The following is a 22563-nucleotide window of genomic DNA, read 5'->3' as shown; positions in this document are numbered from 1 at the left end:
AGACATAGATGAGAGGTTTATCACAGGAGTGGGTGGGTGAGATTCTGTGGCCTGTGTTGTGCAGGAGGTCAGACTAGATGATCATAATGGTCCCTTCTGACCTTACTATCTATGAACACACACCCCCCCACCCACCACTCTCCTTCAGTGAAGACCTACCCAGACAGCTTACAATCTTTGTACAAGACAAGAAATGACAGACAGGAATAGATACAGAGAGCACAAAGCACCCGCAAAACTATTATGATTGGTGTAAGTAGTAGCAGTCACAGAACATTCACTGCTTAGCCATTGTAATTTGCTTTGTAGGCACTGTAACAGAGGTGAGTTTGAGAGCGAGATCTGAAGGGGGATAATGTAGTGGCTTCATGGATTTTTGTAGGAAGCTCCTCCCGTGCATAAGAGGAGACATGGGAGAAAGCACAGAGATGATAGATGAAATGGGAGCACAGAGATGAAATTTGGAAAAGCAATTATTAGGTCTATACAATTCTGAGGCCTTAGAACCCTGCACATGCACAATATAAGATCAAAGCATACCTGATGTGGACTGCATTCACAACAGTCAGCTTCTGGTACCACTGTTTTACTATCCAGCTACTTACTGGACTGAAGGGATCAAACACTTCACAGAACATGTGTCTCTTAATACCTTGCTCTTATAGAATCATAGAATATCAGGGTTGGAAGGAACCTCAGGAGGTCATCTAGTCCAACCCGCTGCTCAAAGCAGGACCAATCCCCAATTTTTGCCCTGATCCCTAAATGGCCCCCTCAAGGATTGAACTCACAACCCTGGGTTTAGCAGGCCAATGCTCAAACCAGTGAGCTATCCCTCCCCACAATAGAGTGATATTCATCAGTAGATCTGATGAAAGTAGACTTCACAAAGCAGGTAAGCATTATTCTCCCCATTTTACAGATGAGGAAAACAGACACAGACGGGTAACGTGACTCCCAGCAGGCCAGTAGCTGAGACAGAACAAAAACAAGTGTCCTGAGTCCCAGTCCAATGATCCATCTACTACACAACACTGCCTCTCTCAGATATCTAACCCTTGCTTTCACAAATGTTGTGTAGAATACAAGAGGAAGATATGATACCCATATTGCTCACTGCAATACCACATCATCAGCAGGCTACTTCAGCTTGCTTTAAGTTGTCTAAATACATACTCCACAATGACACTGCATCTGCTCAGTCTGTTGCTGAACTATCATCTACCAAGGTCTGCACAGTCAGGATCCAGTTTCATGAGCCAGGAAAGCAGTGGTTTCACAAAAGATTACTGAGAGGATACACACACCATTAATATCAACACACTGCAGTGGGAAGAGTTTTTTATTCTGTCCATGTCTGAAATGTTGAGTTTTTAATATATTTATATCATGTGGAAACCTAGGAATCAGACAGACAACTACCCTTTAAGGGCTTCATTATCAGAGAGTACTACCCTTCTCTGTTAAGCTTGATAGGGCAGGCACAGATTGGCTCAAACAATAGCTCCTGCACAGTTTGAGAGGCCCAATTTTTCATATCCTTCAGTTATTGCAGGCATATTTGTCACCTTCTTCAAAAACCCCGCACGTACTGCTAGACACATTTTCAACATATTTTCACCAGTCATGGACTTCCCAACTGCCCAATAACTATCCAGCACTGCCAGCTTCCCCAAGGCAATTTCCCCACTTTTCCATAATTTGCACCCTGAGAACATCAGGATAAGAGCTGAGTGTAGGAATCAGATGTTCACACAGGCTAAAACAATCTCCACTTTTCCCATCCTGTCACAAATAAATACTGTATGTCCACATTCTCATGAACACTTAGGGCTTGTCTATCTGACCCCACAGTGCAGATTACGAGGATGTCAACTGCTGCACGCACTAAAGTATTGTGCTGTAACTGCCTGTATAGCCCCTGCTAGCACAAACTAAAAAGTTATCTAGTTTGCATTAATGTAGTCCCTTTTCAAACAAGACTACATTAATGTGAATTAGATATCTTTAGTTCATGCTAGCAGAGTCTACAAAGGGCAGTTACAGTGCAACACTTCAGTGCTTATTGCAAACAACTCACACCCCCGTAGTCCAGACTGCAGGACTGTGTAGATAAGCCCTCAGTCCCATCTGTGTACCTTTGTAATTCTGATCCAGAAGTAAGTCAACCAGAGACCTTCAAGCAGTCTTTTACTTCCAGAAAAGGAGGAAGGGAATGTGTCTCTCACAGATTTCCAGCATGTATTCCACTAATAACGTCTCGTTCTCTGACTCCCCTTACATACACACACAAACTGCCTCTTTATGGCCTCCTGAGATCTCATAGAGTCATAGAAGATTAGGGTTGGAAGAGACCTCAGGAGGTCATCCAGTCCAACCCCATGCTCAAAGCAGGACCAACCCCAGCCAGGGCTTTGTCAAGCCGGGCCTTAAAAACTTTTAAGGATGGAGATTCCACCACCTCCTTAGATAACCCATTCCAGTGCTTCACCCCCTCCTAGTGAAATAGTTATTCCTAATATCCAACCTAGACCTCTCCCACTGCAACTTGAGATCATTGCTTCTTGTTCTCTCATCTGTAATCCCCTTGTCCTTTTCTGCAGAGCTGTCGGTTAGCCAGTCAGTCCCCAGCCTGTAGCAGTGCATGGGATTCTTCCATCCGAAGTGCAGGACTCTCTCTGTACTTGTCCTTGTTGAACCTCATCAGATTTCTTTTGGCCCAATCCTCCAATTTGTCTAGGTCACTCTGGACCCTATCCCTACCCTCCAGCATATCTACCTCTCTCCCCATTTTAGTGTTAACTGCAAACTTGCTGAGGGTGCAATCCATCCCATCATCCAGATCATTAATGAAGATGTTGAACAAAAATCAGCCCCAGGACTGATCCCTGAGGCACTCTGCTTGATACTGGCTGCCATCTAGACATTAAGCAGTTGATCACTACCCGTTGAGCCAGACTATCGAGCCAGCTGTCTATCCACCTTTAGTCCATTCATCTAATCCACACGTCTAACTTGCTGCCAAGAATATTGTGGGAGACTGTATCAAAAGCTTTGCTAAAGTCAAGGTATATCACCTCCACTGCTTTCCCCATATACACAGAGCCAGTTATCACATCATAGAAAGCAATCAGGTTGGTCAGGCATGACTTGCCCTTGGTAAATCCATTTTGACTGTTCCTGATCACCTTCCTCTCCTCCAAGTGCTTCAGAATGGATTTCTGAGGACCCGCTCCATGATTTTTCTGAAGACTGAGGTAAGGCTGACCAGTCTGTAGTTCCCTGGATTCTCCTTCTTCCCTTTTTTTGAAGATGGGCACGGTATTTGCCTTTTCCAGTTGTCCGGGACCTCTTTCGATCGCCATGAGTTTTCAAAGATAATGGCGAACGGTTCTCCAATCACATAAGCCAACTCCCTCAGCACGCTCGGATGCATTGCATCTGGCCCCATGGACTTGTGCATGTCCAGCTTTTCTAAATAGTCCTTAACCTGTTCTTTCACCACTGAAGGCTGCTCACCCTTCCCCATATTGTGCTGCCCAGTGCAGCAGTCTGGGAACTGACTTTGTCTGTGAAGACCACGGCAAAAAAAAAGCCTAGAGTACTTCAGTTTTTCAGATCTGTCACTAGGTTGCCTTCCCCATTCAGTAATGGTCCCACACTTTCCCTGGCCACCTTCTTGCTGCTAACATTCCTGTAGAAACCGTTCTTGTTACCCTTCACATCTCTTGCAAGCTGCAACTCCAACTGCGCTTTGGACTTCCTGATTGCACCCCTTCATGCTCGAGCAAATTTATTATACTCCTCCCTAGTCACGTGTCCAAGTTTTCACTTCTAGTAAGCTTCCTTTTTGTGTTTAAGCTCACTGAAGATTTCTCTGTTAAGCCAAGCCGGTCGCCTGCCATATTTGCTATTCTTTCTGCACATCGGGATGGTTTGTTCCTGAGCCCCCAATAAGACTCCTTTAAAATACAGCCAGCTCTCCTGGACTCCTTTCCCCTTCATATTAGCCTCCCAGCAGATTCTGCCCATCATTTCCCTGAGGGAGTCAAAGTCTGCTTTTCTGAAGTCCAGGATACATATTCTACTGATCTCCTTTCTTCTTTTGTCAGGATACTGAACTTGGCCAGATGTCTGGCAATTAGTTTTCAGGACTTCAAGTAAAGAAATATTTGAGCAAAGAGTAAGCTCTGACAGTTCTTTGTGGAAAGGCTTGGATTGAGTTGGTACACTGTTACCAGGGCTTTGGAGTGGAGTGCGGAGCTGCACGTTTTTCCCCAGAGCTGGAGCACAGAAAATCTTGACTGCTCCAGTTATTTTTTTTCCATTTTCAATCCAAAACGAATGATATTTAGCAACAAAGTCCTAAAGGTGCCAAAAAGTTTGACTGTATAACAATTGACACTAACATCTACTTTATGTAATATGTCACAGTTATTCTCACTTTGGCCAAAATCAAGATTTAATGTACAGATACAAAATTACAAAGTTTTTTGGAGATATGTTTTATTAAAGAATCAGATAATCATCCGACATCCAGCAACACTTCAGACTGCTCCCACCCTTGTGCAAAGGTTAGGCGAGTACATACTTGCGTAAATGAGTTAGATAAGTATGTGTTGATACTTCTTTTGTAAGGGTTGATCAACAAAACGCGCTGAGTGCTGCAATTATGGAAAAGTGTGACGCAAGATGCAACATTTAAGATATCACAAACAGGTATATATTGCAAAAAAAATAATGGTTTATTGATATATTAAGATATCGCAAGAGATATTAACCACTTCGGTTCCTGTTACCGGTAAATTTGTTCATTTGTACATGCTCCCATATCACTCTGGCGGACTTATTCTATATGTCATCTGTTCAACGGTCTTTTGGTAGCGTTGTTTATAATTTTAAATTTACTGAAAAGTCGAGTGCAGCAAGCATATAAATATACAGTAAACATTTTTGCATAAATTAGGAGTGATTTTTGTGATATATCCAGAGTGACTGGAAAATGTCCAACACAACTTTGGGGGTGAATCGTTAGCTCATCTGAAGAAAAAACGTTTCTGTGAACATGTCCTAAAATTCTTCCTAAGGGAGCTACAGTCCCCTCAAGGAGGTGATGAAGAGTCAATTTCTGATTAATATCTCAAAAACGCTATAATATAAAGTAATGAAATTATGTCTGTCTGTGTCCTAGCGTTAGTACGCGCTACCATATTACATTATCCGAAATTATTTAAACCATAGGCGTCCCGAACTGGCAGTTGGGTCATTTTTATTTCATATTTCAAGAAAGGCTGGTTGTCGACTGCCCCGGCTACAAGCGGTAATATGTTCCATAATAATAAATAACCAAAAATTATTAATTTATTACATTTAAAATTTATGGTTCCAAAGTTGAAAAAGTAATAAGTAAAATTGTATCATTCTAAGCATCTAAGCAGATTAAAATTTTTAAACAGTTTTTTTGAAACTGTTAATTATACAAAATAAATTAAGAGTACCATTTTAATGCATGTTTTAGCATTAAATCATATTTCAGGGTCGTATCTGTTAAATAGTCAAAGATTTAAAAAATATTAAAGAAAATTGGTCCAGTCCCCCCAGTTCACGATGCCTGTACTTTAAATAACTTTTATTTGAATGATGATGTATGACAGAATGCTAGAAATAAACTTTAACAAGAAAGCGGATTCAAATTGCAAGCACAGTCCTCTTAGTGAAGAGAGCAAACTTTCGGAAATGTTTTTTTCCTTCATCAGGCTGGAAACATTATACAAGATGATAGAACCTGTTATTTGCTCTATCATCTTGTATAAGGTTTCCAGCCTGATGAAGAAAAAAAAATTTCCGAAAATTTGCTCTCTTTACTAAGAGGACTGTGCTTGCAATTTGAATCCGCTTTCCTGTTAAAGTTTATTTTCAACTTTGTAACGTGTAGCCTCGTTACTACCCAACAATTAATGTTGTAGAACAGCAATAGCTTGTACTAACGCTATGGCACATACCAAATTTCATTGATATATCTATATTAAAGTGTTTTTGAGATATTAATTAAAAACTTTGAAAATTTCAAATATTTTTACTGCAAAATTTCATAAGAAAAACTAATTTGTAATTTATAAATAAAAATTTATGTATATTAAAAATCCTTTTTACTTCATTAAAACTGCAAGAAACATGTTAAAATATTAAATATACTTCAATAATAATTTTGTGTAAAAAGAAAATGCGACCATTTTTGTCCAGAAAATCCAAAATAAATTCGAAGTACCTTAATTGGTTAAGATATCACAAGCAGGTACATTTTTTTTTAAAAAAAAATATAACGTAATGGTTTTGTTCATTGCTTTTTGAAGATCATAACAAGAAACATTTGGATGCGGTAGCAGCACGAGAAGATTTGGCCATGGCTTCAAAAAAAAAAAAAAATCAAATCTGCCCCCCATGATTGATAGACGATTTATGGAAAAGGATCTCAACGAAGTTTTTACTTTTGAATTTGAAAAGCCCAAATTTGGTCTTTTGGGAAAAGCAAAGAAGAAATTGGCAATGTGCAAGGTGGAAAAGGAAGTGAATGGCAAGCTCAAACCATATAGCTTCAAGACAAGTGAAGCAAGTGCCGTGAAAAGTTTCAACCTCTGGCAGCATGTAAAACGTAACCATCCTGAAAACTATGCGGCTCTGATTACAAAAGAGGACCAGGAAGATAAGGCAAAGAAGAAAGCTGACGTGGCTAAACGACATTCATCTGGCTCTTTGAAAACTCCTGGAGAAAAGATTTTTTTGCTGAGCTTCATCTGAAAAGAAACCCAAAATTGAGCAAACAAAACTTGACTCGTATTTGAAGTCCTCAAAGGTTACAGTCACCATGGATGCCAATACTTTCCATGAAGGGCTGATGGAAATGGTTTGCTTGAGTTCAACACCACTCACTACCGTCAGGCTAAAGAACAAAGGATTCTAAAAAACTGCAGGTGAAATGGGTCGGAATGGCATTTTGACAGGGCACGATGCGGTTCATCATTTAGATGTCAGCACAGCTAAGTCTGGTCGCGAAGAGCTCAAGAAAGCTTTGGAGCAAAAAACTGTGCTACCTGAAAATGCACGTGGCAACCCATGGAAACAGAAATTTCCTTGCAATCAATGCTCAGTACTACGAAGAAGGAAAAGATAAAGCTGTGGTAAAAATCCTGGACATAAACAACACTGAAGGGTGTCTCAATTCTTTGTACATGAAAAGTCAAGTAAAAGCTATTTTAGAAAAATTTGGGATCAGTGAAATGCAAGTGCTGAGCATCTGTGTTGACAATGCAGCAAACATGACATGTGCCGTCAAAAATTTCAACAAGGACAATGAAACCATTTCTACCTCTAAGAACAGGGATGTGGACAGAACTGAAGCTATTTTGCCTGATGAAGGAACTAAAGGAATGGATGAATTTGAACTCAACATGGATGCTGCTGTGCAATGGGTTAATGACCCGAGTATCATACTTCCAACATGGCTTCATGACAACTCAGAAGTCCAACTGAGCAGGTGTGGTATTTGCCAGCTGAAGCGTGTGATCTGGGATGGACTGAACAAAGAACATACAAAGAAATTTCTGGCAAAAATTTGACAAGTCATTGTCAAACTATGAACCCCAAGTATTTGAAGTGTTCTGCTTGATCTACATAGGGTAACTCAATCACTGGATACTGTGACTTGCTGGGGTTCAACATTTGCGATGACTAATTGGCTTCTCATTTTTCAATCTTACTGTGAACAAGTGGCTGCTGCTGGAACAAGAGAACTCAAGTTAACAAAAGCTGAATGGGACGAAGTGAAGAACCTGCAAGACTTCCTGGCAAAGCCAAACCAAACAACCGTGAATCTTCAAGCTGTAGATGTAACCCCAGGAGTTTTAATGAAGGAATGGCGAAAACTGTCAAAATTCTTGCAAGAAAATGGTGGACATATTGCAGAAGGAATTCTAACCTCCATGCAGAAACGCGAAGAGAAGCTTTTTGACAATATTAATTTCCTTGCTGGAGTTTATGTTGACCCATGGTATTGGATTTTTCTCACCTCAAGGGAAATACCAAAGGAAAAGGAAGAGCTCCTTGATATTGCATGACGACTCGAAAAACAAAGTCTGTTGCTACGTTTGAACTCAGCGAAAGAGGTTGAAGAAAATGAAACACAACAAAAGTAGTCATCAACAATTGAATTTGCTGTTTCTGAAAGTTCACATCCTTCAGAAATAGCAGGCTGTTCTCAAACTTCTGCCTCCACTCCGAACTTGTTCGAGCGTTCATCCCTGAGACGTCTTCAACCATCACAGAGAAATGGAGATAATTCAAGCATCAATTCTTCAGAAGATGACGCCCTCAAAAAGGAATTGGATAAACAAGACAGACGCCGGCAAGTTTCTGCGATTCGTAATTGTAATGAAGCATTAATTTGAGAGAAACTTTTGAGAAGATTGTGAAGCAATGGAGTCTATTGGTAGGCTAAAAGTTAAGTCTGTTTTTGAGGCCATTCACAGCTACCCACACCACATTCAGACTGCCTGTAGAATTGCTTTGAGCATGCCAACAACTCAAACTAGTGTAGAGCGACTTTTTTTGGCTTTAAAGTTAATTTTAAATTATTTGCAGCAGACAATGGAAGACTACTTGATTTCTGCAATAATTTTTTACAGAATGAATTATGAATGACTAGTTTGTATCATTGATGACATTTAAATTGTTTTAAAAGTCTGAATAAAAATAATTTTTTCTTTAAAATTACAGTATGCACTTTTTTATTTAGTTAAAAATTAATTTGAGTCGTAGCACGGAGTTGGAGTGGAGCTGGAGCAGTCACTGTTGGTGCCAGTGCTGGAGCGGAGCAATTCAAAAATTTGATTGCTCCAAATCCCTGACAGTTACAACATACTGCCATCTCTCTTAAACTGCTGCTAACTTGTTTTCCAGAATCTCAGCTTAAAAAAAAAAAAAAAAAAAAAAAAAAAAAAGGCTCTAGTTACAACTGGTGGGGATAGGAGGAAGAGGTGGAATTTAAAGACCTGTCTACCCTGGTAATTTACAGCACCGCAACTTTCTCACTCAGTGGTGTGAAAACAACACGCCCCTGAGTGCAAGTTTCAGCGCTGTAAAGCACCAGTGTAGACAGTGCACCAGCACTGGTACCTACGCCCCTTGTGAAGGTGGTTTAGAGCACTGGGAGAACTCTCTCCCAGCGCTCTGCCGCGACCACACAAGCCACGTTAAAGCGCTGTCACGGCAGTGCTTTAGCATTGCCAGTGTCGACTAGCCCTAAGCGTCAACCACCTGTAACTGATAGGCATCTTTTTATGTGAGTCTGAGGCTATGGCAGGTTTCAGAGTAGCAGCCGTGTTAGTCTTTTCTTTTTGCGAATACAGGAGTACTTGTGGCACCTTAGAGACTGACAAATTTATTTGAGCAGAAGCTTTCGTGAGCTACAGCTCACTTCATCGGATGCATTCAGTGGAAAATACAGTGGGGAGATTTATGTACACAGAGAACATGAAACAATGGGTGTTACCATACACACTGTAACGAGAGTGATCAGGTAAAGTGAGCTATTACCAGCAGGAGTGGGGGGGGAAAACCTTTTGTAGTGATAATCAAGGTGGGTCATTTCAAGCAGTTGACAAGAATGTCTGAGGAACAGTGGGGGGAGGGGGGGAGAATAAACATGGGGAAATAGTTTTACTTTGTGTAATGACCCATCCACTCCCAGTCTTTATTCAGGCCTAAGTTAATTGTATCCAGTTTGCAAATTAATTCCAATTCAGCAGTCTCTCGTTGGAGTCTGTTTTGGAAGTGTTTTTGTTGAAGAATAGTCACTTTTAGGTCTGTAATTGAGTGACCAAAGAGACTGAAGTGCTCTCCGACTGCTTTTTGAATGTTATAATTCTTGACTTGACTATAATTCTGATTTGTGTCCATTTATTCTTTTTTTACATAGAGACTGTCCAGTTTGGCCAATGTACATGGCAGAGGGGCATTGCTGGCACATGACGACTTATCACATTGGTAGATGTGCAGGTGAACAAGCCTCTGATAGCGTGTATGATGTGATTAGGCCCTATGATGGTGTCCCCTGAATAGATGTGGCTATGGCTACACTGGCACTTTACAGCGCTGCAACTTTCTCGCTCAGGGGTGTGAAAACACACCCCCGCCTGAGCACAGCAAGTTACAGCACTGTAAAACGCCAGTGTAAACAGTGCCCCAGGGCTGGGAGCCATGCTCCCAGCGCTCTAAGCTAATCCCCTCGTGGAGGTAGAGTACCAGGAGCGCTGGGAGAGCTCTCTCCCAGCACTGGCGCATGACCACACTTGCACTTCAAAGCGCTGCCGCGGGAGTGCTCCCATGGCAGTGCTTTGAAGTTTAGAGTGTAGCCATGCCCTGAGTGTCTGGAGATCAGCTGTGAAAGGTGGAAACTGCCTGATTCATCCTAGTTAGATCATTTAAGTGTTAACTCAGATGTCCAGTGATGATAATATAAATGTCAACATTGTTATCTATTTCATTCCTCATTTAAGAGAGGAATCACAGGGCTTCCCTACACAGGGAAATAAGCAGCAGAACTATGCCAGTATAAGGGTATGTCTTCACCAGCAATGTTAAAGTGCTGCCTGTGTAGTTGCGGCAACAGCACTGTAAAAAATAAAAATAAAAACAAAATAAAAACAAAACCCCACCCTCACAAGGGTAGTAGCTCTCAGCACTGGTGCACTGTCTACACTGCCACTTTACAATGCTGAAATTTGCAGTGCTCAGGGGGATGTTTTTTCACACCCCTGAGCGAGAAAGTTGCAGTGCTGTAAAGTAGCAGTATAGAGAAGGGCTAAGTTATACCACTTAGCGTTACACAGATATAACTTCCACTGCAGACACACTTATTCCAGAAGCGTACCCTTTTCTGGTTTATATTATGTCACTTTGAAAGGCCGTGTCACCTTTGACCTCTGCTTAAGCACTGTTCCAACTCAACATAATTTAGATGCCCTGTGTACACAAAGCAACACAGTTTCCAACAGCCACATTTGAAAGAATGTTACACTGGAAGAGTATTCAAACTGTTCACACACTCTTCAGAAACCAATGTAGTCAGTGCATGAACGTGAATTTTACACTTTTCTGTGTACCTTAACTTTTAACTAAAGAGAGTCAGAGGTTAAGGCCAGAAGGAACCACCAGTTCATATAGTCTGACCTCCTTATGTCACAAGCCATCAACACCACTCAGCCCCCATACACTAAACCCAACAACCACAGTTGGACCCAAGTATTACAGCCCATGGGAGACTAAACTGTCATTTGCCACAGGAATGGAATAGGAGGCACTGAGACGCACCAACCCCAGAGCCTCCCCTCTCCCCCCCACAAAGGCAGGGAATTAAGTGAGATATATCCCAGATAATCCCAGTAAGTGTCCCCACTCTGTGTTGCAAAGGAAGGTGAAATCTGCCCAATGTCACTGCCAATATGACGGGGCGGGGGGGAGAGCGTCTTTCCTGACCCCACATATGGCAATCAGTTACACCCTGAGCATATGAGCAATGCCAACCCAACACCATCAAACTCTGTCTAGAATACTCCCACATCAGCATCAACTTCCCTGATGCCAGGATCAGCTTCAGCAACGCAACCCTACCCTACAGACAACTATATACAAGAAACCCACGGACCACCACACTTACCTTCACAGTTCCAGTAACCACCCCAGACATGAAGAAATCTGTTGTCTACAACCAGCTATTCAGATATCACAAAATATGCTCTGAGGAAAAAGTTAAAACTGCTTTCATTGAACAAGGACACTCCAACAGAGAAGTAGATAGCATAATGGAATGGGCTGCTCCAGGATAACATGCTCCAGGAGAACATGCTTCAATGCAGGGAAGAAAAAAAAACAAAAACAAAGCAGCAACCATCCACCCTTAAATGTCACCTACCACCCCACAATGGAACCCAGATGGGGTATCATCAAACAATTACAACCATATTTGATAGGGACTACATTCTGAACATTTTTCCCCCAAGCATTCCCCTCCCAAAAAAAAAAAAAAAAAAAAAAAAACATCACCACCAAGATGATCCTCAGAAACAAGCTCCCCACAGACCAGGACACATCAACTCTAAGAGGCACCAGATTCTGCCAGAACAACAGATGCAAAACCTGCAGATATATCTCCAGTAATATGGTCAGCACTCTCCACAACATACCTTTCAAGATCCATGGGTGTTACACAAGCCTATTAACAGGTGGTGTACCTCATCCAGTGCGTCAAAGGCCCCAACAACTATGTGGGTGAAATCAGACAGACAATCACTAAGCTCTCGAATGAACTATCAGAAAAAAAAAGATCAAGACAAAAACATCCTATCACCTATGGGAGAACACTTTTCACAATGTGGTCACTCCATATCTGACCTTTCACTCTTCTTCCTCAAAAGGAAACCATCACACCACCTTCAGAAGACAAACCTAGGAATTTAAATTCATAACTCTGAAAGACTAAAAATCATGGCCTCAAAAGTACGGGATACTGGTTATATGCCTCATTACAACAATTTATGACCTACTAACTGTTCTTTGTCCTATGACTATAAAAGTATTAATTGCTCACTTCATTTTAAGTGGTTTCTTGTAACATCTGTCAAGCCCTTATCCTTAATCTAGCCCACCTTGATTTTAGCTGACACATACTGGTTATTTTTTCCAGACCTGAAGAAGAGCTCTGTGAAGCTCAAAAGTTTGTCTCGTCCATCAACCGAAGTAGATCTAATAAAATATTACCTCATCCACCTTGTCTCTCCCATTGCCAATTGTATTTTAACTGCGCATTCTTAGCATTTTATTAACATGCTGAGCATTTACATATCACTTCACCAAATGATGACAACAGTGGCAAAAATGGCAGGTCCACATCCCTCAAAAAAAATACTTCTGTTCTTAAACTAAGGTATGTAAGTCACAGCTACTGAACCACGTTACTAAAAATTAGAACTCTGAAGTTTTTCTGGGCATACCTACACTGCAACATAAGCCCAGGGTTAGCAGACCCTGGGTTCATTAACCTAGGGCTTGAGCGTCTACACTCATCTGTAATCCCAGGTCCCAGTCTGGGGCTCTAGCATCTACACTGCATTAAGCAGGCCCAAGTCCAACCACCCATAACCCAGACTTCCCTGTGCCCTCCCCAAAATGTGGCCACTCTAGCCCTTTCTTCAAGGCACAGCATAAAAAAATTTGACTATCCACAAAACATGACTGTCCAGAGGACAAAGAAAGTCAGCCCGAGGGATTGTGGAATAATTTTGGCAGACTCCCAGAGCATGAATCCAGTAGGACTGCATCTATACTTCCAAGCAAGAGGACTTGAACCCTGGGTTCCATCTTGACTCTGGCTTGGACCATCCACCCCCATGGGGTCCTGGGTCCAAACCCTGGGTTAGCACACTTTGTGCGTTGACGGAAATGGGTATAAGCCTTGAGCTGGAGTTCAAACTCTGGTCTTATGCTGCAGTCACTGCCCACACATTCCCCCTCAAGCTTATTGTCAGATTATCCTGCTTGCCATATACAGTTGACAAAAGCAGGGCTTCCACTCAAGTATTGAACTGGAAATTAACATTTTCAAGTGACAATGAATTAAAATAATTATGCTGCCCTTTTAAATGATCATTTAACGGAACTCAGTTGATCAGGATACTTTTGGCCAGTGGTCTTCCAACTGGTGTGCGCAAGATGATCCCAGGTGGTGCATGAGATGATCTTAGGGGGTGCGCAGCAACAGGAGCGCTGCTGGATGGCACTCAGCCATTTTGTTTCTTCAGCGGCAGCTCTGCACGTCCACAGCTAGTGTTTTCCTCCAGCGGCACGTCTGCGGCTGGTCTTCTGGTCTTCACCCTGGGGGTGCGCGAGCCAAAAAGTTTGGAGACCACTGCTCTAGGCAACTTCACCAGCAGTAGAGCATAGGTATGGCCATGCTACAGCACCAAAGCTATAGCACTCAGCTGTGTTTCTCTGGCGCCATAGCTGTAGATGCTTCCTACTTTGACGGAAGGCGTTTTTCTGTCAATGTTATTAATCCACCGCTCTGAGAGGCGGTAGGTAGGCTGACTGAAGAATTATTCTGTCCACATAGCTGCATCTGCCTAGGGGGTTAGGTCAACCTAACTACAGGGCTCAGGGTGCAAAATTTTTCAGAGTCCTGAACACCACAGCTAGGTTGATCTAATTTTTGAAGTGTAGACCAACAGGCCCATGTTAGCCACACAACTCAGTATAATTTTCAGCAAAGCAGTTAGACATGCTGCAATAAGATCAAGCACTTTATAATCTTATTTATACTGTCTAATATTACAACCAAATAAGGAGCAAAATGAACTTGCTCCACTCCAGAAGACTGGACAGAGAAGAAAAAAGGGGAACAGGAAGTCATTCAAGAGCAACTTTCAGCTAATTAGGTGACAAACTCCAAATCCTCAAGCAGCATCATGAGGTCACCCAGAAAAGTTTACAATAAAAGATTTTTACAGTACACTACTATATAAATCACGAGGAACAGGGTACAATTTTTTCAGTACTCTAAAACAAATTTATTTGGGTTAGCAATGATATACTTCCACTCAACCATGCAGCCTTTCAGATCTAACACCCAATTATGGCTGTACATAATTGGGTGGGATGCTTCTAGTGCAGTGATTTCCAAACTTTTTTTCTGGTGACCTAGTTGAAGAAAATTGTTGATGCCCGTGACTCAACGGAACTGGGGATGAGGGGTTTGAGGGTGAGGGCTGCGGGGTGGGGCCAGGAATGAGGGGTTCAGGGTGTGGAAGGGGGCTCTGGGCTGGGGGTGCAGGCTCTGGGGTGGGGCCGGGAATGAGGGGTTTGGGGTGCAGGAAGGGATTCCGGGTTTGGGGGGGCTCAGGGCTGTGGCAAGGATGGGGCACAGACTTACCTCCGACGGTTCCCAGCCAGCAGTGTAGCCAGGGTGCAGAGGCAGGCTTCCCGCCTGTCCTGGCACCGGCCAGCAGCAGATCCAGCTCCTAGATGGAGACACGCGAGCTCGACTCTCACCAGCAAGCACTGCCCCTCCCTCCCATCGGCCAATGAGAGTGCGGAGCTGGTGCTGGGGGCAAGGGCAGCGCGTGGAGCCCCGTGGCCCCCTTGCCTAGAAGCCGGACCCACTGCTGGCCACTTCCGGCACAGCACAGTGTTGGAAAAATTAGGCACTAGCCTACCTTAGCTGGGCAGCACCACCAAAGGGACTTTTAACGTCCCAGTCAACGGTGCTGACCAGAGCGCCCAGCGCCTTATATGCCGCAACCCAGTACTGGGTCACAACCCACACTTTGAAAAACACTGTTCTAGTGTAAATAGTCTACAAGTTAGGAGGTTAATGGTATCTCATGCTGAAAACAGCAATGAACAATGTGGTTCTAATGCAACAGGCTTACTTTGTGATCTTCAGTTGTACCAGGCAAGACGATAAGAAAAAATTCTCTTCAAGGTCTGGATCCTAAACACATCCCAAAATACTAAACTAATAAAGCTAGGTAACACTTCAAAGCATTAGAATTCTTATTTACATACCATACATTTTAACTACTCCATTCCTACAGATTTCAAATTTCTCTATTTCAAGCAACTGATGACAATTTATAGTGTCACAAGAGATCACTGGAATTAGTTCCTCATTAAATGACAATAACTACTTTTGATCCGTTTGCTGATTTCTAGCCAAAAGGCTAGCTGAAGTACCAATAAAGGTAGTTTAGGTGTTCTTAAACCAAAAAAAGTACACACACACCAGCTTAAAACCTTAACCTGCTAAGTCAGTTTCATCACCTTACTATTAAAGTGATTAGCTAACATATTAAAAAAATTCACATGCAGAGGTATGCTCATAAGTTTTGACTGGTTCCCTGTATGCTTCACATTACATTTCTATACTGCTTTGACATCAAAATTGTAAAGCATTATATAAACAGCCTCCTCTTCTCCAGTCTCCTGTTGCCCACTGATCCATCTCTCACACATCTTCACACCACCTTCCATGGTTTATACGCACAGAACGCCTTCCCTAAACCAGTATGTAAGGCTATTACCCTCTCCTTCAAAACCCCTTGACAAGAGCAACTTCTTCCATGAAACCTACAAGAAAACTGGCCAACTAACAACATGTAATATAATACCCGACTCTTATACAGTACTTTTCATCAGTAGATCTCAAAGTGCTTTACAAAGTAAGTCAGTATCAATATCCCCATTTTACAGATGGGGAAATGGAAGTACAGAGGTGCTATCACTTGGCAAAGGAAACCCAACAGACCATTGACAGCAGGGAGTAGAACCGAGGTCTCTCATGTCTCAGTCCAGTACTCTACTTAATAGGCAACACTGTTTCATGTATAATGTTATAAATTGGAGAGAATAAAACATTAAGTATATAAAAAGTGTATGGTTAGATTTTATCTCGGTTCCAATGTTATTTGTTTTCTTAGATAGTAAGCTCCTTGGGACAGGAGCTGAGTCTTCCTGTGTATATGCATACCGCCTATAAAGTTGTAGGCATTATTGGAACATAAATATTTATTAAAAAAATACTCATTACACAATTAAGAAAGCAATGACTGCTTCTCCCTTAACGTTGTAGACCAATATGTAAAAGACAAAAATTCAAATGATGCTATATCATTCAGGTTGAAATACACTGTAGCAGTTGTGTACAGGGCCTATGCACCAATTTAAGTCTTCAGCAGGCTATAGTTTAACTACAGTTGTTAGAACTTAAGCAGTGTATGGGGTGAATTACCTACTTTCAAATAAACCATTCTTCCTTCAAAGACTTCAGCAAAGCAGATACTAGAGTGGAGGCAGAGAAGCTGGAATATTAACTGTAGATTAAAATGTAAGAATTCTGGAAGACAGTTCAAGAAGTTTTTAAATTCATGAATTCCGATATTTTTGCCTGAAATTATTTAAGAAATAACTGATAGATTGAAGTTGAGTATTTATAGTAAATTCTGTGACTCCTCCTACAACTTTTAAAAAAAAGCTAGATTTCTAGTTTTAGCTATCGTGAAATAAGAGCTGTCTGACTAAAATGCTTAAGATAGCTTAACAAAACCACAACATATACGATAGACCACTACACCACACATTTAACCCCTAAACATCTACTGCTGATATGCTGAATTCACTTTTGTGAAATCATCTCCTGCAACATAACTTCAAAATAAAATATTGATCATAAATCCTCTTTAAAGTCAGTAACTGTAGGAATAACCTTGCTAGCTGAGGCATTCACCAAACCACCCTACAGTTACTAGGTATTTCTTCCAAAGAACAATTTGCACATCACTTAACAAATGTGATGAATACAGGAAAATAAGATTTTTCCTCAAATTGTTGTCAATTTAAATATAAATTAACATTAAAAAAGAAACTGAACACAGAAATTAAGTATCCATTTAAATCTTTACAATTTTATGTGTAAAGTCTACTTTCCTCTTGATTTGCTGGGGAATTTCAAGAAGTCTAACTTTTGTCTATGATAATAGCTCTACTTGCAAATGATTTATTAGGCCAGACACACTGTTTTATTGACCTAAATGGTGGCTCCAACCATCACTGAACAGTTCAAAAGGAAATATGGTAGAGAGACTACAGTAAGCATTTTCTGAAAGCAATTTGCTTTCCGAGTTCCACAAGTGGTATGGATAACTAGAATATTTCCTATTCCTACTCTTAATGTGCATTTCACTTTATTCTGCATGGTCATTTATTTATTCCTATTACAGTGATATTCATCCATTAGTATAATTACTGTTTCCCTCAGAGGCAGTTTTAAGGACATTATATTGTTCTGTTAGACCACTATAGAATTTATCTTTTCTGTAAACTTTCATGTATTTTAAAAAAAAAAAAAAAATCAGGTACTAAGTAAAAGTAAACTAGGATAATTTCACTCCCTGTTCTGGGAGTGAGAGCAAACAACTACTTTACAAATAAGTATCTTTCAAACACTTAAGAAATTTTTGAATATGAGTTTTGTTTACAGCCAGATCTTATACTTTTAAAAGCTGTTAATCAACCCCTATATCAATTCCTTTTAACACCCACTATTCTGGACTATAGCCCAATGCCCTCCTTTACTTTTGTTAAATGAAAGGGAGACAAAACTAGTAAGGCTTTGTCTACACTACGCACCTTTTAGCGACCCAGCTATGCCGCTACAGCCGTGCCACGAAAAGGCACATTGCACAGCCACTGTTCATTGGCAGGAGAGAGCTCTCCCACCAACAAAAAACTTCCACTCCCAACGAGCAGCAATAGCTTTGTTGGCAGGAAAGCACTCTGACCGATGAAGCGCTGTTTACACTGGCGCTTTCATTTTTCGGCAGCAAAAATTCTGCCGTTTGGGGTGGGGGAGAGGGTCCACACGCCTGAATGACAGAAGTTTTGTCTTTCAGTTTCCAGTGTAGACAAAGCCTAAATCCTAGTTAAAGCTCTAAAAAAAAGGGAAGAGAGCTGGCTCCTGTAGTATACGCCTTAAAACTCCATAAAATTCCAAAAAGATCCAAATCTGCACATTAGATGGTAGGGTGGCTGCTCTTGGTGGCATCATTTTCCTTCCTTTGTCCCACTTCCCACTAAAGCCATGGAGCAAACCACTGCAGGACAATGCTGACCAAATCAGAAATACCTTGTGTGCATTGCCCTTCATGATGTATCCTTGGAATTTCCTTCTTATGAAGAGGGAAAGGATATTGTATTTCCTGCTGCTTCTCTTGAGGTGATCAGACTACCAAGCCAGCAGATCTCAAAGCAGGGATAGGAGTATTTGTGGCACCTTAGAGACTAACCAATTTATTTGAGCATAAGCTTTCATGAGCTACAGCTCACTTTATCAGATGCATCTGTAGCTCACGAAAGCTTATGCTCAAATAAACTGGTTAGTCTCTAAGGTGCCACAAGTACTCCTTTTCTTTTTGTGAATACAGACTAACACGGCTGTTACTCTGAAACCTGTCAAAGCAGGGATAGTTCTTTAACATTCCTACTGCATCATCCAAAAACCCTTTCCTCCTCCACTGATTCTAGACATCAACCTGCTGATGAGCAACAGGCAGTCAGAAATCCTACCCTGCAATTCAAGTCTGCAGATTCTCACTTTAATGTTTGATCTCAGACAATGTGAAGTGTACTATAAATGCATGGCGGTGTTGCACAGTTATTTTATTAAAATTGTTCATCACCTCCATTCTACCTGAAGGATCTTTCACTTCATATATTACACATTATTTATTTGCCTTTTCTGTACAACACTATGTTAACAGTCTGTTCTATTTACAGCACAAACATGTGGCAGGTGCATAAACTGGTACCATTTAAAATTTCAAGGGACACTATTAGATTACATGTCATTTTAAAAGATAAGAGACTTCCTTATTTTATTACAAAGAATTTTTCTCAATTTTGACTAGAAACTAAGTCTACTGTCTATTTTCAGATTCTCCTACATTAGCACAAAACTTCTATTCTTCAGTGAAATATGTATTTTAGAAAAAACTGTCCATGGAGTCATGATGGGTTAAGCTTTGACATATCTATAATCTGACGCCGAGTTTAACCCTAGAAATGTCCACCCCAATGTCCCCAACCAGTAATACTACCTCTTTATAAAAGTAATGTATAGAATATGATGCAAGACCAAAGGCAGAAGAAGTTGCCTTTACAACACTTTTCTGGTATAAAAAAACCACACTCACAACGACAGTAACCTTTAATCTTTAGTTCTGCCAACTGTAGGCCAAATCCTTTAACATACAATATTAAAACATAGGATAGGATAGTTTGCTTGCCCTTATTAAAAGAGCAGAATCAGCCCCCTTCAAATGAGTAGAGATACAGACAATGAGCATTTGAAACTAACTAAAACAAGAGATAGTAAAAGCAGATTAAATACATGATTTTAAAACAGTAAAGACTGGGGAGGAGATAGAAGCGAGGCCGACTTTCCTGAAATGAAGTGTCAGTTTGTGCCACTTCTGCATTCAGCCGTAACCTTCGCCAAACCTTGTACCCCTGCCTCTCCGCCCATGGCCTGTGAGAGGCTGCAGCACTTTAGAGCCCGCCCAGATGGAGAACAGTTCAGTTACCATAGGACATAACTCCCCATCAATCTCCCGCCATCGTAGCTCCTCCTCTTTAAACAGCAGCAGCCCCCAGCCCCAACCTCCTCTATCCGCCTTTTCCTTCAATAGGCCCCTAAAGGACAATGCTGTTGGAAGAAAGACACACTTGAGTGTCCGACCAAGTCTGCCCTTAGCGCAAGCTTTACACATTGTACGTTAGATAGTGAGTATTTCATCGTGCCCTCATTACTAGCGTTTAGACCGATCACACAGCTTCTCCCGATAGGGCAGCACCAGCCGCCGCCTACGTCTTGTACAGTAACTCGCAGGAGAAAAGGTCACGGAGTGAACCCCATCTATTCACGATCTGGGCCTGGTGGCCGCCGCCACATACAAGCCGGGCAGGGCCTGCTTATCTTAATCAAAAGCTTGGGGCGTTGAATACCCCCGAGGCAAAATCCCACGTTTCTACCCGCTGCGCCTAGATGACATCGGGACAGCGGCGCGGGCCAGGGAAGCGCACGGATGGCCGCTGCCCCCTGCTAGCGTCTGGGCCCGAGGAAATCAGAGCGGAGGGAGGCAACGCTTGAGGCCCCTACACAAAGCTCCCGACCCCGGGACAGGCCGTCCTCCCCTCCCCTGAGCCCCATGCCCAGCCCCGCGTACCTGCCACGGTGAGCCCGGAGACGCCGAGGGCCGGGGAGGAATCACCTCCCAGGCAGAGTCCGCGCTCGGGCCAGGGAACCCCGGACGGGCCCCCCAGCCCCGCCCCCGAGCCCGAGCCCTCCCTCCTAACCGGCCTCTCGCCAGCCCCTCTCGCCGGCCCCTCCCGCCCCTCCCCTTGCGCGCTGGGCCTCCCGGTCCCGCTCCTGCAGACAGGCTCCGGGCAGCGTGGAGCTGGGAGCCCTGCGCCGGAATCCCCGCCCGAGCCGCTGAAGGACATGAACCTGCCCGGCACCCCCACAGCTCCCATCCGGGTGCGCCAAGAGCAGCGAGCCGGCTCAGGCCTCGCCAGCCCCGGGTCTTTCCCGCCGCCCACCCGGACCATCTCGGGACACCGGACCCGCCAGCCTCGCCCTCAGCGGGGGGCCCTACCTTCCCCTTCTCGCCCGGGTCCCTGAGGCCGGCCCGCCCTGTAACTGCCCCTCCACCCGAGCCCGCTGGCGGCTAGTTACCTGCCGTGGCGGTGGAGGCGCACAGCGGGGCCCGAGGGCCTCTAGCAGCCGGAGGAGGCGGCGGCGGCGGACTCCGTCCCGCTGCTGCCGTCCCCGAGTGAGGCGGGCGGGACGGAGCTGGGACCTGCCCTGGGAGGCGTTACGTAAACCGGCGGCGGCTCCCAGCGCCACGGGGAGGGAGGAGGGCCGGCAGCTCCGTCACCCGGCAACAGGACTCAGCGCCCCGGCGGACGGAGCCAGCGGCTCCGCCCCGTATCCTTCCGCCCAGAGGGCGACCCGACAGACCGCCGCGCCGTGTTGCGCAATATAGCCCAGGGCAAAATGGCGCGGGCGGCCTGGAGGGCCGGCGCGCAGACAGGTGTTCTCCAATCCCTCCCCCTCCGGGTGTCTGTCTGTCTCAGCGCAGCTGGCTTTGTCTGGCTGAGGTGATTCGCAGCCCCACCATCTCCTCATTTGTTAGCATAATGGTGTAGTTATATTGACCCTTGTGTTGAGTGTTAATTCTGAAGCCTAACGACAGCGATCACTCTCTGTATTTCTTTGCTGGTCAAAGCACCTGAGAAGAGAGTTGCTCCTACTATGAAGTTATACACAGCCAACACTGACTGATTTCTGGCTTTAAACCGCTGGGATTGGGAGAATACTCCTTTTCTAGTCCCCCATTAAATAATTAGTAAAGAGGAAGGGGTGATGTCTATACAACTACATTTCCCCTTCTATCTGTGTTATTGTTAATACAACTCTGTAAGCATGGATGATGATGTGCAGACCAATGAGTCCCCATCAGTCTGTATAATATTGTAGTTTGCACCATAAGGCTTTTAAATAGCTGGGGTGATTGGCTTATCAGAGACACCGGGGCCCAAATCCCTCTTTCACATGCTTTAATATAGCCACAAGTTAGTTTTACTACCCCACCCTCTTAGTAGTGCTGTCTGCTGGTTATCCAGCTGAATGTCTGCCTGCCTATCAAAGAATGAGTTGAAATCTTGGCCTGATAAATAAAGGGTCCCATCAGGTTCTATAGAATTTAGGTTTTCATTAAAATAAAACTAAGTTTTTAGCCCTTATGGTTGCAAAAATAATAACCACCTACATCCAAACTGGGTAAGTGGATGCCATTGTGGCCATCAAAGTCTTTGCCTTCATATCTATGGAATATTTGAGCCAGATGAGGCAGAGAAGGAAGAAGATTTAGGATGACACGTTCAATGAGATCCTGCAAG

The 22563-nt window shown here is 43.1% G+C and overlaps 1 protein-coding gene across 2 annotated transcripts in view; it reads right to left on the bottom strand.

Moving 5' to 3' along the window:
* KIAA0232 (KIAA0232 ortholog) overlaps positions 1 to 21529 on the bottom strand; it is a 111940-nt gene extending 90411 nt beyond the window's left edge. The window contains exon 1 of one of the 2 annotated variants that reach the window (XM_077815877.1): positions 21338 to 21529. The gene's annotated coding sequence lies outside the window, so the exon portion shown is untranslated. Of the gene's footprint in view, positions 1 to 20828; positions 20933 to 21337 lie in introns of those variants that run through there. The other variant, XM_077815878.1, reaches the window with a different exon arrangement.
* Between the last annotated feature and the right edge of the window lie 1034 nt (positions 21530 to 22563).

Source organism: Eretmochelys imbricata, chromosome 4 (genome assembly GCF_965152235.1).
Source record: "Eretmochelys imbricata isolate rEreImb1 chromosome 4, rEreImb1.hap1, whole genome shotgun sequence".
NCBI lineage: Eukaryota > Metazoa > Chordata > Testudines > Cheloniidae > Eretmochelys > Eretmochelys imbricata.
The sequence above is the reverse complement of the archived record's forward strand: the minus strand, read 5'-3'. Positions and strand labels throughout refer to the sequence as shown.